The following is a 12,777-nucleotide window of genomic DNA, read 5'->3' as shown; positions in this document are numbered from 1 at the left end:
CAAGATCTTTTTGCAACTTTTTAAGCACCCATACAACAATATTTTGTTGAATGGGTATTTTTACGCTGTTTTCGCCACTTGGGAGTGGTGAGGGCATGGCGGGGGTCAGGATGGGGCATTGGCCCTGGAAAATGTCGTTTTCACTCCAGGTGCACGCACTACAGCAACTCAGGGGCTATCAAAAACTGTTGTAAGAACAGTTTTTTGGTAAATGACCCCCAGTGTGCTTGGGAGATTTGACAGCTCTTCTGGAAGGTCTCTTATTTTTCTAGGAGTGTTTCAGGCACTGGGAGACTTTTCAATTGTTGCAAGCCCCCTTTTTGAACGGCCACGTAACAATATTAAATCACTTGGTCAGTGTTTTTTTGACAGTTGGATGGAGCGAAGCAGGGGCTTGCTGGGACTCTGGCCCTGTCAAATTTACTAACATGTATGCCTGAAAACAGGCATACATGCTGGCTAAAAACGACACCAGCCTATGGCTGGCATGGTTTTTCTGCTAGGCGCACGTCTGGCGGATGCAGGCCCACTTTTGCCTCAAGGGGAGATGAGAATCTCACCTCAGGCGGTGTCTTGTGCTGTCTCTGAAGCGCTCACTAGCAGTGATGGCCATTCCGCCGTGTTCGCCCGTGAACACATGCGGCTGCTATCTTAACTCACAAGTCCGGCGATGCACAGGTAAGTCCTTACCTGTGCCAGAAGCCAGTCTGAAACAAATGCGGTCACCGGGAGCAGGCAGTTCCGAGAACAGCCCAATGAAGGCCCCAGACGGCTGTTCTCGGAACTGCCTGCTCCTGGTGACCGCATTTGTTTCAGATCGGCCCGCACACAGTTAAGGCCTTACCTGTGCATGGCTGGACTTGTGAGTTAAGATGGCAGCCCGCATGTGTTTGCAGGCAAACACGGCGAACTGGCCATCACTGCTCACTAGTATGCAGGAGGCGGGGGAGTGAAGCGCTGTAAGCATGTACTAATGTACTTACTGCTGCTCCTGCTTGCTCTTTCCGGGGCCCACGCTGCTGTGTCCTGGATGGCTTCAGCGTCAGGACATACAGAGTGCACTGTGACCTGATCAGGGTGACTGTGGAGGAGGTCCGGTGACTGTGCAGCGACGGCCTTGAGATGACAAGAGAACCTGGGATACCGCCGGACATAGAGAGAAGAGGTTGAGCAGGAGAAGTAAGTTAATGTATTTATTTTACAGTCTGATCTGAGGTCTGATATGGAGGATCTGAGGTCTAATGGGGGTCTGAGATCTGATATGGGGGTCTGTATGTCTAATGGGGGTCTGTAAAGTGAATGGGGGTCTGGGGGTCTAATGGCGGTCTTAAGTAGGACTTTGAAGGTCTAGTCTGAGGTCTGATATCGGGGTCTGGAGGTCTAATAGGGGTCTTGGAGTCTAATGAGGGGTCTGATATAGGGGTCTGGAGGTCTAATGGGGTCTGATTTGGGGGGTGTGCTCTGAGAGGTCTGATGCGGGTCTGGTCTGAGGTCTGATATAGGGGGGTCTAGAAGTCTAATAGGGGTCTGATTTTGGGAGGGTCTTACATGGAGGTCTAATGGGAGGCTTATCTGAGGTCTGATATTGGGGGTTCTGATCTAAAGTCTGATACATGGGGGGGGTTTGGTCTGAGATGAGGGTTTCTGACATGGAGGCCTAATGGGGGGTCTGATCTGAGGTCTGATATGGGGTCTGACATAGAGATCTAAAGAAGATCTGGTCTGAGATGGGGGTCTCATCTGAGGTTTGATATGGGGTCTGATCTGAAAGGTAAAGGGGTATTTTATATACTGACGCACTCTGTGTGGTACCAATATTTTCAGGGGAACTGTTTCTAGTATTGGGGGGCACAGCAAACACAGTATTTGGGGTGGCAGGATGGGGTGTTCAAAAGGTGGGAGGATGATGGAAAAGTAGGAAACTAAGATATTTGTTTGTCAAACTCTGCAGAGAGAAGAGATGGCTGAAATAAATCATCATGGTGGCCTGGTCTGAATGGAGAAAATGAGGACAGAGAACATCTACATCAAAGAGGAGACTGGATGTAAGAGGTACATATGTGGTGCTGTATGACCCTCTGTTTTGTAGCGCTGTATGTAATGTTTTCCAAGTATGTCTTTAACCTCTTGGGGACATAGGGTGTACAGATATGCCCTGATGTCCCGGTACTTAAGGACACAGGGCGTATCTGTACGCCCTGTGTATTTCTGATCACCGCCGCGGATAGTGATCGGTACTGGATGCCTGCTGAAATCAATCAGCAGGCACCCTGAGACAATGCCGAGGGGGGTTCTGTGACCCTGCGTATCGACGATCGCTGCGGATTAACCCCTTCAATGCCTCTGACCGCGGCATAGAAGAGGTTTGTGTTTGAGTGAGCCCAGCGAGTCCCCGCGCTGCTGTGGCGGGGACTCGATGTCTCAGAAGGCAGCCCGATGCCTTGCAGAGGCTGCCCAATGCCTTGCATGGCATCGGTACCTGCCTTCTACGGGAGCCGAGGAGATCCAACCTGTTAGTGTATTACTCTGTGTAATACACTAATAGGCAATGCATTAAGCCGAATGCACACGGCCGTGTTTCACGGCCGTAACGGTCCGTGGTAACATGGCCTGGATTCCTGCTGAGAGCAGGAGCGCACGGCGTCATTGGTCATATAAGTGTATTACTGTAGTGCAGCTGCGGCATGAAACGCATGGCGTTATAGCAACCAATGACGCTGTTCGCTCCTGCGCTCAGCAGAAATCCAGGCCGTGTTACCACGGACTCCTCACGGCCGTGAAACACAGCCGTGTGCATTCGGCTTTACAATACAGATGTATTGTAATGTATTGCAGAGGGGATCAGACCCCCCAAAAGTGAACATCAGAAATAAAATAAAGAAAAAAAAAGTTTAAAAAATAATAATAAAATTCCTAAAGTAATAAAATTAATAAAGTAAAAAAAACTAAACGGCCCTTTCTCCTTATTTTATAATTTAAAAAAGTCTATAATGACTGACTCTATAAATATATCACATGATACACCCTGTCTGATAAATACCATAAAAATAAAATAAAAGGTGTAAAAAAAAAAGCCATTTTGTCACCTTACATCACAAAAAGTGCAACACCAAGCGATCAAAAAGGTTTATGGACCCCAAAATAGTACCAATCTAACCATCACCTCTTCCCGCAAAAAATGAGCCCCTACCTAAGACAATCGCCCAAAAAAAAAAAAAAAATGGCTGAGGATATGGAGACACTAAAACATAATTTTTTCTGTTTAAAAAATGCTGGAAGTATGTAAAACTTAAGTAAATAAAAAAAAGTATACATATTAGGTATCTCTGCATCCGTAAGTACCTGCTCTATAAAAATATCACATGACCTAACCCCTCGGGTGAATACCGTAAAAAAAAGTGCAAAAAAAGTAATTTTTTTGTCACCTTACATGACAAAAAGTGTAATAGCAAGTGATCAAAAAGTCATACGCACCCCAAAATAGCCCCATTCAAACCGTCATCTCATACCGCAAAAATCATACCCTACCTAAAATAATTGCCCAAAAACTGAAAAAACTATGGCTCTCAGACTATGGAGACACTAAAACATGATTTTTTTTTATTTTTTAAATTAAATCATTGTGTAAAACTTACATAAATAAATAACAAGTAGACATATTGGGTATTGCCGCATCCAAAATAACATGCTCTATAAAAATATCACATGACCTAACCCCTCACGTGAATACAGTAAAAAAAAAAAAAAAAAAAAAAAAAAAACTGTATAAAAAAAGGCTTTTTTTTTTGGTCACCTTACATCACAAAAAGTATAATAGCAAGCGATCAAAAAGTCATATGCACCACAAAATAGTACCAATCAAACCGTCATCTAATCTTGAAAAAAATGAGCCCCTACACAAGACAGTCGCCCAAAAAATAAATAAAACTACGGCTTTCAGAATGTGGAGACACTAAAACATCTTATTTTTTTCAAAAATGCTTTATGTAAAACCGAAACAAACAAATTTGGTATTGTCACGTCCGTGACAACCTGCTCTATAAAAATACCACATAATCCAACCTGTCAGATGAATGTTGTAAATAACAAAAAAGAAAAACTGTGCCAAAACAGCTATTTCTTGTTACCTTGCCTCACAAAAAGTGTAATGTAGAGCATCCAAAAATCATATGTACCCTAAAATAGTACCAACAAAACTGCCACCTTATCCTGCCACCTTATCACTTTTTTCAAGTATCTACTCTAGGGGTGCATCAGGGGGGCTTCAAATGGGACATGGTGTCAAAAAACTAGTCCAGCAAAATCTGCCTTCCAAAAACCATATGGCGTTCCTTTCCTTCTGCTCCCTGCCGCTTGCCCGTACAGCAGTTTACAACCACATATGGGGTGTTTCTGTAAACTACAGAATCTGGGCCATAAATAATGAGTTTTGTTTTGCTGTTAACCCTTGCTTTGTAACTGGGAAAAATAGATTCAAATGGAAAATCTGCCAAAAAAAAGTGAAATTTGGAAATGTTATCTCTATTTTCCATTAATTCTTGTGGAACACCTAAAGGGTTAACAAAGTTTGTAAAATGAGTTTTGAATACCTTGAGGGGGGTAGTTTGTAAAATGGGGTCATTTTTGGGTGGTTTCTATTATGTAAGCCTCACAAAATAACTTCAGACCTGAACTGGTCCTGGAAAAAGTGGGTTTTAGAAATTTTCTGAAAAATTTTAAGGTTTGCTTCTAAACTTCTAAGGCTACATTCACACTAGCGTTCAGAGCGGATCCGTCTGAGACGGATCCGCTCATATAATGCAGACGGTGGCTCCGTTCAGAACGGATCCGTCTGCATTATATTGTTAAAATATTTCTAAGTGTGAAAAAAGCCTCAGATGGATCCGTCCAGACTTTCAATGTAAAGTCAATGGGGGACGGATCCGTTCGAAGATTGAGCCATAGTGTGTCATCTTCAAACGGATCCGTCCCCATTGACTTACATTGTAAGTCTGGACGGATCCGCACGCCTCCGCACGGCCAGGCGGACACCCGAACGCTGCAAGCAGCGTTCAAGTGTCCGCCTGCTGAGCGGAGCGGAGGCTGAACGCTCCCAGACTGATGCATTCTGAGCGGATCCGCGTCCACTCAGAATGCATTAGTGCTGGACGAATGCGTTCGGGTCCGCTTGTGAGCCCCTTTAAACGGAGCTCACAAGCGGACACCCGAACGCTAGTGTGAAAGTAGCCTAAGCCTTGTAACGTCCCCAAAAATTAAAATGTCATCCACAAAATGATCGAAACATGAAGTAGACATATGGGGAATTTAAAGTAATAACTATTTTTGGAGGTATTACTATCTATTATAAAAGTAGAGAAATTGACATTTGGAAATCTGCTAATTTTTCAAGATTTTTGGTAAATTTTGAATTTTTTTTATTAACAAAAAAAAAAAAAATGGACTCAATTTTACCACTGTCATGAAGTACAATATGTGACGAGAAAACAATCTCAGAATGGCCTGGATAAGTAAAAGCGTTTTAAGCTATCACCACATAAAGTGACACGTCAGATTTGCAAAAAATTGGCTGGTCCTTAGGCTGGTTTCACACGGGCGTTGCGGGAAAATGTGCGGGTGCATTGCGGGAACACGCGTGATTTTTCAGCGCGAGTGCAAAACATTGTAATGTGTTTTGCACTTGCGTGAGAAAAATAATAGCACTCTGAATACAGAATGCATAGTAAAATAGTGCTGGAGGGGTTAAAAAAAATGAACTCACCTTCTCCTCTTGATCGCGTAGTTCCCGGTCTCTTCTTTACTTCTTTAATGATGAGCTGTGGGCTAAAGGACCTGTGTGTCATGGAACCATGAACCAGACGTACAACAAGAGATAAGTGGGAATAAGAAGGCTTTATTGAAAATCAAGCTGTAGCAAAAGTCCAAACGGATGGCTAAACCGAAGCAGGGTCTTGCGTAGCCAGAGGTCAGGAACCAGAAGGGTAGTCAGACGAAGCCAGGATCAGGAACCAGCGGGGTAGTCAGACGAAGCCAGGATCAGGAACCAGCGGGGTAGTCAGACGAGGCCAGGATCAGGAACCAGAAGCAGCAGCAGTCTTAGAAGCATGTGAACACAGGAGGACCAAGCAAGGAACTGAAGCCACAGACCTCCTATATATATGAGCTAGGCATCCAGCTCCTCCCAGTGGGAAGGAGAAGCCGCAGGGTGGGAGGCTACAAGAAACCCAGAAACCAAGATGGCCGCCAGCACGTCAAACGAAGGAGAACAGCAAGAAGGTAAGACCATGACAGTACCTCCCCCTCAAGGGCCCCTCCTCCGCGGAGTAAGGAACGGTTTCTGAGGGAAGCGTGCGTGGAAGGCTCGGAGCAAAGCAGGAGCATGGACATCTGCGGAGGGAACCCAGGAACGCCAATGGACCAAAAACTGCAACCGACCGCGGACCAGGCGTGAGTCCAGGATATTGCTCACCTCATATTCCTCACGATTGCCCACTTGGACCGGACGGGGCCGAGGAACCGAGGAAGTGAAACGATTACACACCAATGGCTTCAACAGGGAGACATGAAACACGTTGGAGATCCGCATGCCAGGAGGAAGCGCAAGGGCATAGGCTACCGGGTTTACCCTGCGAAGCACTCGGAAGGGACCAACAAAGCGAGGCGCCAGCTTGGGAGTGGGCACTCGAAGGTTGAGGTTGCGGGTGGACAACCATACACGGTCTCCGACCTGGTAGGAAGGAGCGGGCGCTCGTCTGCGATCAGCCTGGAGTCTCTGGCGCTGCGCAGAGACCTCAAGGGACCTCTGGATCTGTACCCAAGAAGCACGTAGGACGGAAAGGTGATCCTCCACAGCCGGAATATCCTGGGGAGAGAATACCTCCGGTAACACGGCAGGTTGGAACCCATAATTGGCCATGAAGGGAGACGTCCCAGAGGAAGAGTTCACCGCCGTGTTCCTGGCAAACTCAGCCCAAGGAAGGAGGTCAACCCAATTGTCTTGGTGATCGGAGACATAGCAACGAAGGAATTGCTCCAAGGCCTGATTGGATCGTTCTGCGGCCCCATTGGACTGAGGGTGGTAGGCCGAGGAGAAAGAGATGAATCCCCAACTGGGAGCAAAAGGCGCGCCAGAACCTGGACACAAACTGACTCCCCCGATCCGACACAATCTCCTTGGGCAAACCGTGCAACCGGAAGACCTCCCTGGCGAAAATCGTGGCCAACTCTTGTGCAGAGGGTAACTTCTTGAGAGGAACACAGTGGCACATTTTGGAAAACCGATCCACAATCATGAGAATGACCGTATGGCCTCGGGATGCAGGGAGGTCCACAATGAAATCCATCCCCAGGTGTGACCATGGGCGCTCCCCGGTGGCTATGGGTTGCAAAAGGCCCAACGGAAGGTGCCGAGGGGACTTACTCTGGGCACAAACGGAGCATGCCGCTACATATGCGGCGATGTCGGAATGTAGAGAAGGCCACCAGAACAGACGTGAAACAGCCCAGGACAGCTGATTCTTTCCAGGATGCCCCGCGGCCTTGGAGTTATGGTAGGTTCGCAACAACCGAGTGCGCAACTCCTCAGGCACAAAACATCTGCCGTTGGGTCTCCCAGAGGGAGCACCAGATTGAGCCGCCAAAATCTGCTCACCCAGGGGAGAGGTCAGGCTGGTGCGAATGGCGGCCAGGATCTGATTCGGAGGTATGACCGAAGTCGGAATCGACTCCTCCCTGGACAGCTCGGAGTACTGCCGTGATAAGGCATCCGCTCTGATGTTCTTGGAACCGGGTAGGTAGGAGACCACGTAATTAAAACGTGACAAGAACAGAGCCCATCTGGCCTGACGTGGTGTCAATCTCTTGGCCTCAGAAAGGTAGGTCAGATTCTTGTGGTCCGTCAGGATGAGAACCGGAACCACCGAACCCTCGAGCAAGTGCCTCCATTCTTTAAGGGCCTGCACGATGGCCAATAACTCCCTGTCACCAATCTGATAGTTGCACTCCGCGGAAGACAGTTTCCGGGAGTAAAACCCACAAGGAAGCAGAGGACCCTCTGGTGTTCTACGCTGAGACAGAAGGGCGCCTACTCCCGTCTCAGACGCGTCCACCTCGAGGACAAAGGGCAACCCAGGGTTGGGATGCGACAGAATCGGAGCCGACACAAAGGCGGACTTTAGAGCCTCAAAAGCTCGGATGGCCTCGAGCGGCCAGACCTGGAAATTACTGCCCTTCCTGGTCAAATCCGTGAGAGGCTTGGCTAGCATAGAAAAGTCCCTGATGAACTTCCGATAATAATTGGCGAAGCCCAAAAAGCGCTGCAGGGCACGGAGACCACTGGGCTGGGGCCACTGTAAGACAGCCGAAACCTTCTCAGGATCCATGGAGAACCCCTCAGCGGAAATGATGTAACCTAAGAAGGTTACCTGGGATCGGTGAAATTCGCATTTCTCAAGCTTACCGAACAGCCTGTTCTCTCGTAACCGTTGCAACACTCGTCTGACATCCATAATGTGGGCCTCCATGGATTCAGAATATACCAAGATGTCATCCAAATAGACCACCACACACTGCTGCAACAGGTCACGGAAAACATCGTTGATGAATTCCTGGAAGACTGCGGGCGCATTGCACAACCCAAAGGGCATAACCAAGGATTCATAATGACCGGTCCTGGTGTTAAACGCGGTCTTCCACTCATCGCCCGCCTTGATCCTTACCAGGTTATATGCCGCCCTCAGGTCGAGTTTGGTAAAGACAGTGGCCCCTTTGAGGCGATCGAACAGCTCGGAAATCAAGGGTATCGGGTAAGCGTTCTTGATCGTGATGCGATTGAGACCCCTGTAATCGATGCAAGGCCTCAACTCACCGCCCTTCTTTTTCACAAAGAAAAATCCAGCCCCTGCCGGGGACGAGGATTTGCGAATGTGTCCGCGTGAAAGCGCCTCCCTCACGTACTCCTCCATGGCCTCATTCTCCGCTACCGACAGTGGATAGACTTTGCCACGAGGAGGAACGGCACCAGATTGTAACTCTATGGCACAATCGTATGGGCGGTGCGGAGGTAGGGCAACCGCGCGCACCTTATCGAATACATCCCGGTACTCTTCGTATTCAGGAGGCAACAGAGAGTCCGAGGAAGTACACAGCAACTTGACAGGCCCATGGATGCAACTAGCCCCACACTGCGGTGACCACGAGAGGATCTCGGCCGATCTCCAATCGAAAGTCGGATTATGCTTCTGGAGCCAGGGGTACCCCAAGACCACCGAGTAGTGTGGAGACGAAATCACCTGGAGACAGACCGACTCTCTGTGAACGGCACCAATGGCTATCCCCACTGGAAGGGTCTCATGAGTCACGTGTGGCGGCAGAAGGGGTCTGCCGTCTATCGCCTCAAGAGCCAGTGGGGAACCTCGAGGCTGCAGAGGAATGGAATTGGCGGCAGCGAACACACTATCAATGAACAAACCACCAGCACCAGAGTCCACCAACGCCTGGGTCGTCACTGAGCCCCCGACCCAGGAGAGGACAACAGTGATCAGTGGTTTGTCAACACGGGAAACCGGGGACGAGGAGACTCCACCCAAGATCTGCCCCCGACAGGATCTCAGGGGCGAGCGTTTCCCGGACGGTTCGGACATGCCAACCGAAAATGCCCACCGAGACCACAGTACATGCATCGGCCCTCGCGTCTCCGGAGTACCCTCTCCCCCTCGGACAGGCGAGCAAACCCCAGCTGCATGGGTTCACCCCCAGACAAGTCATCCCCAGGAGGCGTGGGAGGAGAGGGAGGCACGGGTGGGACAGCAAACGTAGGCGCCAATCTGTTAGAAGGCCTCCGCAGGCTCTCCTTAAAGGAAGGTCTCTCCCTGAGTCTGGTGTCAATCAAAATCAGGAAAGAAATAAGAGACTCGAGCTCCACTGGTGGGTCCTTAGCTGCAACCTCATCCTTCAAGGCATCCGAGAGACCATGAGAGAAAGCAGCGACCAGAGCCTCATTATTCCAGCCCACCTCTGCTGCCAGGGTACGAAACTCAATGGCGTATTCAGCTACGGATCGTGAACCCTGTCTGATGGACATAAGGAGCCTCGCAGCAGAGGCAGCACGAGCCGGCACATCGAATACCTTCCGAAGAGAAGCAACAAAACCGGAAAACTCGGCAACCACCGGATTGTTGTTCTCCCATAAAGGACTGGCCCAGGCCAAGGCCTTGTCCGAGAGCAGCGAGATCAAGAAGCCCACCTTTGATCTCTCAGTAGGAAAGGCATGTGGCAGCAACTCGAAATAAATGCCCACCTGGTTAAGGAAACCTCGGCACTGAGTTGGCTCTCCCCCAAAGCGCTGTGGAAGGGGGGCAGAACCGGTCATACCCCGAGACACGGCAGGCGCAGCAACAGGTGTCGGGGTAGACTCTGGCGCAACAACCGGAGCGGCAGTAGGAGCGGGCCCAGGAGCGACAACCGACCCATCGGCAACGGAAGCGAAATGAGCCGTGCGTTCAAGCAGGGTTTGCAACGCCACAGCGAACCGACCCAACAGGTGATCCTGCTGATCAAGTCTGGCAATCAGCGTGGGTAGCGAGGATGGCCCTGTACCGTCAGAATTCATGGCTTGGTCCTAATGTCATGGAACCATGAACCAGACGTACAACAAGAGATAAGTGGGAATAAGAAGGCTTTATTGAAAATCAAGCTGTAGCAAAAGTCCAAACGGATGGCTAAACCGAAGCAGGGTCTTGCGTAGCCAGAGGTCAGGAACCAGAAGGGTAGTCAGACGAAGCCAGGATCAGGAACCAGCGGGGTAGTCAGACGAAGCCAGGATCAGGAACCAGCGGGGTAGTCAGACGAGGCCAGGATCAGGAACCAGAAGCAGCAGCAGTCTTAGAAGCATGTGAACACAGGAGGACCAAGCAAGGAACTGAAGCCACAGACCTCCTATATATATATGAGCTAGGCATCCAGCTCCTCCCAGTGGGAAGGAGAAGCCACAGGGTGGGAGGCTACAAGAAACCCAGAAACCAAGATGGCCGCCAGCACATGTCAAACGAAGGAGAACAGCAAGAAGGTAAGACCATGACACTGTGGTGACGTCAGATCACATGCTCCATCACCACGGTGATGGACCATGTGATTGGAGCATGTGATCTGACGTCACCACAGGTCATTTAGCCCAAAGCTCATCATTAAGTAAAGAAGAGACCGGGAACTACGCGATCAAGTGAAGGCGAGTTAATTTTTATTTTTATTTTTTTTAACCCCTCCAGCACTATTTTACTATGCATTCTGTATTCAGAATGCTATTATTTTCCACTATAACCATGTTATAAGGGAAAATAATACAATCTTCAGAACATCAATCCCAAGCCCAAACTTCTGTGAAGAAGTTCTGGTTTGGGTACCAAACATTAGCGATTTTTCTCACGCAAGTGCAAAACGCATTACAATGTTTTGCACCCGTGCGGAAAAATTGCGCGTGTTCCTGCAACGCACCCGCCTCTTATCCGGGCCAAAAATAGATATATAATTTGTTGTGTATTTATGTTAATAATAAATGGCTGCTGTGGACAATTAAATCAACTTTTGGAGTTGTGTGGTTATTTTAGGGATAATGGGGAGTAGATCTGGGGGAGGACATGTGGAACATAGTAAGTAATAGAGGTGTGGTAAGACCCGGTTTATCAACCAATACCTTAATCAAGTATGGCCGGACTAGGGCGCAGCTAAGGGGAGGCCAGCATGATTAGGGTTGATTGTGAGGGTCAGGGAGGTTAGGGTTAAGGGATTTGAATGTGTAGTAAGAGAGGGGGGTGTCTCGTAGTGAGGGGTGCCATTTTGTGCACTGAGAAAAACTCCCACCCACCCTCCCATGTGTTGCAGGAAGGGGGGTGGAGGTAGGGGAGAGTGATTGTTTCGGGTAGGGGGGAAGTTTATGTCATGGCAGTCGAGGCGGCAGGAGGTACTGGAAGCTGGGAGTATGGATCGGGATTTGAGGTTGAGAGGGCCCCTTATGGTAGGGGCTGGACTCATGGTGGGACTTACCTGTTTGGTTTGGTGAGGCGTCCACCACTGGGTGTCTCCGAACTAGTATACCGCGGCTGGAGGCAAGGTGGATTTGCCGTGTGGTTGTGTAGGTGGACAATTTGGGGGCTTCCAGGATCTCCTTCATCTGTGTTTATGATAGATTATATATATATATATATATATATATCTCTATCATAAACACAGATGAAGGAGATCCTGGAAGCCCCCAAATTGTCCACCTACACAACCACACGGCAAATCCACCTTGCCTCCAGTCGCGGTATACTAGCTCGGAAACACCCGGTAGTGGACACCTCACCAAAACAAACAGGTAAGTCCCACCTGAGAGTCCAGCCCCCACCATAAGGGGCCCTCTCAACCTCAAATCCCGATCCGTACTCCCAGCTTCCAGTACCTCCTGCCGCCAACAACGCGCAACTTGACCCACCACCCCACTCAAGCTTGCGCGTTCCGCCACACAACCAGGGCTCTTTCAATTCCATCTTGCAACCCCAATGACCACAAATCAATGCCCACCGCGTTCAAATGCACACCATCCCTCCTCCAGAATTCCCTCACCCTATCCTCCAACTCCCTATGCCGTACTGCAACCGCCCCATGCCTCGCCCAAAAATTTCTGATGGCCCTATTAACTTTTATCCGAGCCTTGTTGATTCTATTGACCGACCGCGCATCCCTCCATTTCCGGCGAGGCACAATGTCAGACCACACCACCAATATTCCAGGAAACAGCAACCA

This window comes from Bufo gargarizans, chromosome 4 (genome assembly GCF_014858855.1).
Source record: "Bufo gargarizans isolate SCDJY-AF-19 chromosome 4, ASM1485885v1, whole genome shotgun sequence".
Lineage (NCBI taxonomy): Eukaryota > Metazoa > Chordata > Amphibia > Anura > Bufonidae > Bufo > Bufo gargarizans.
This window is presented reverse-complemented; position numbering follows the sequence as displayed.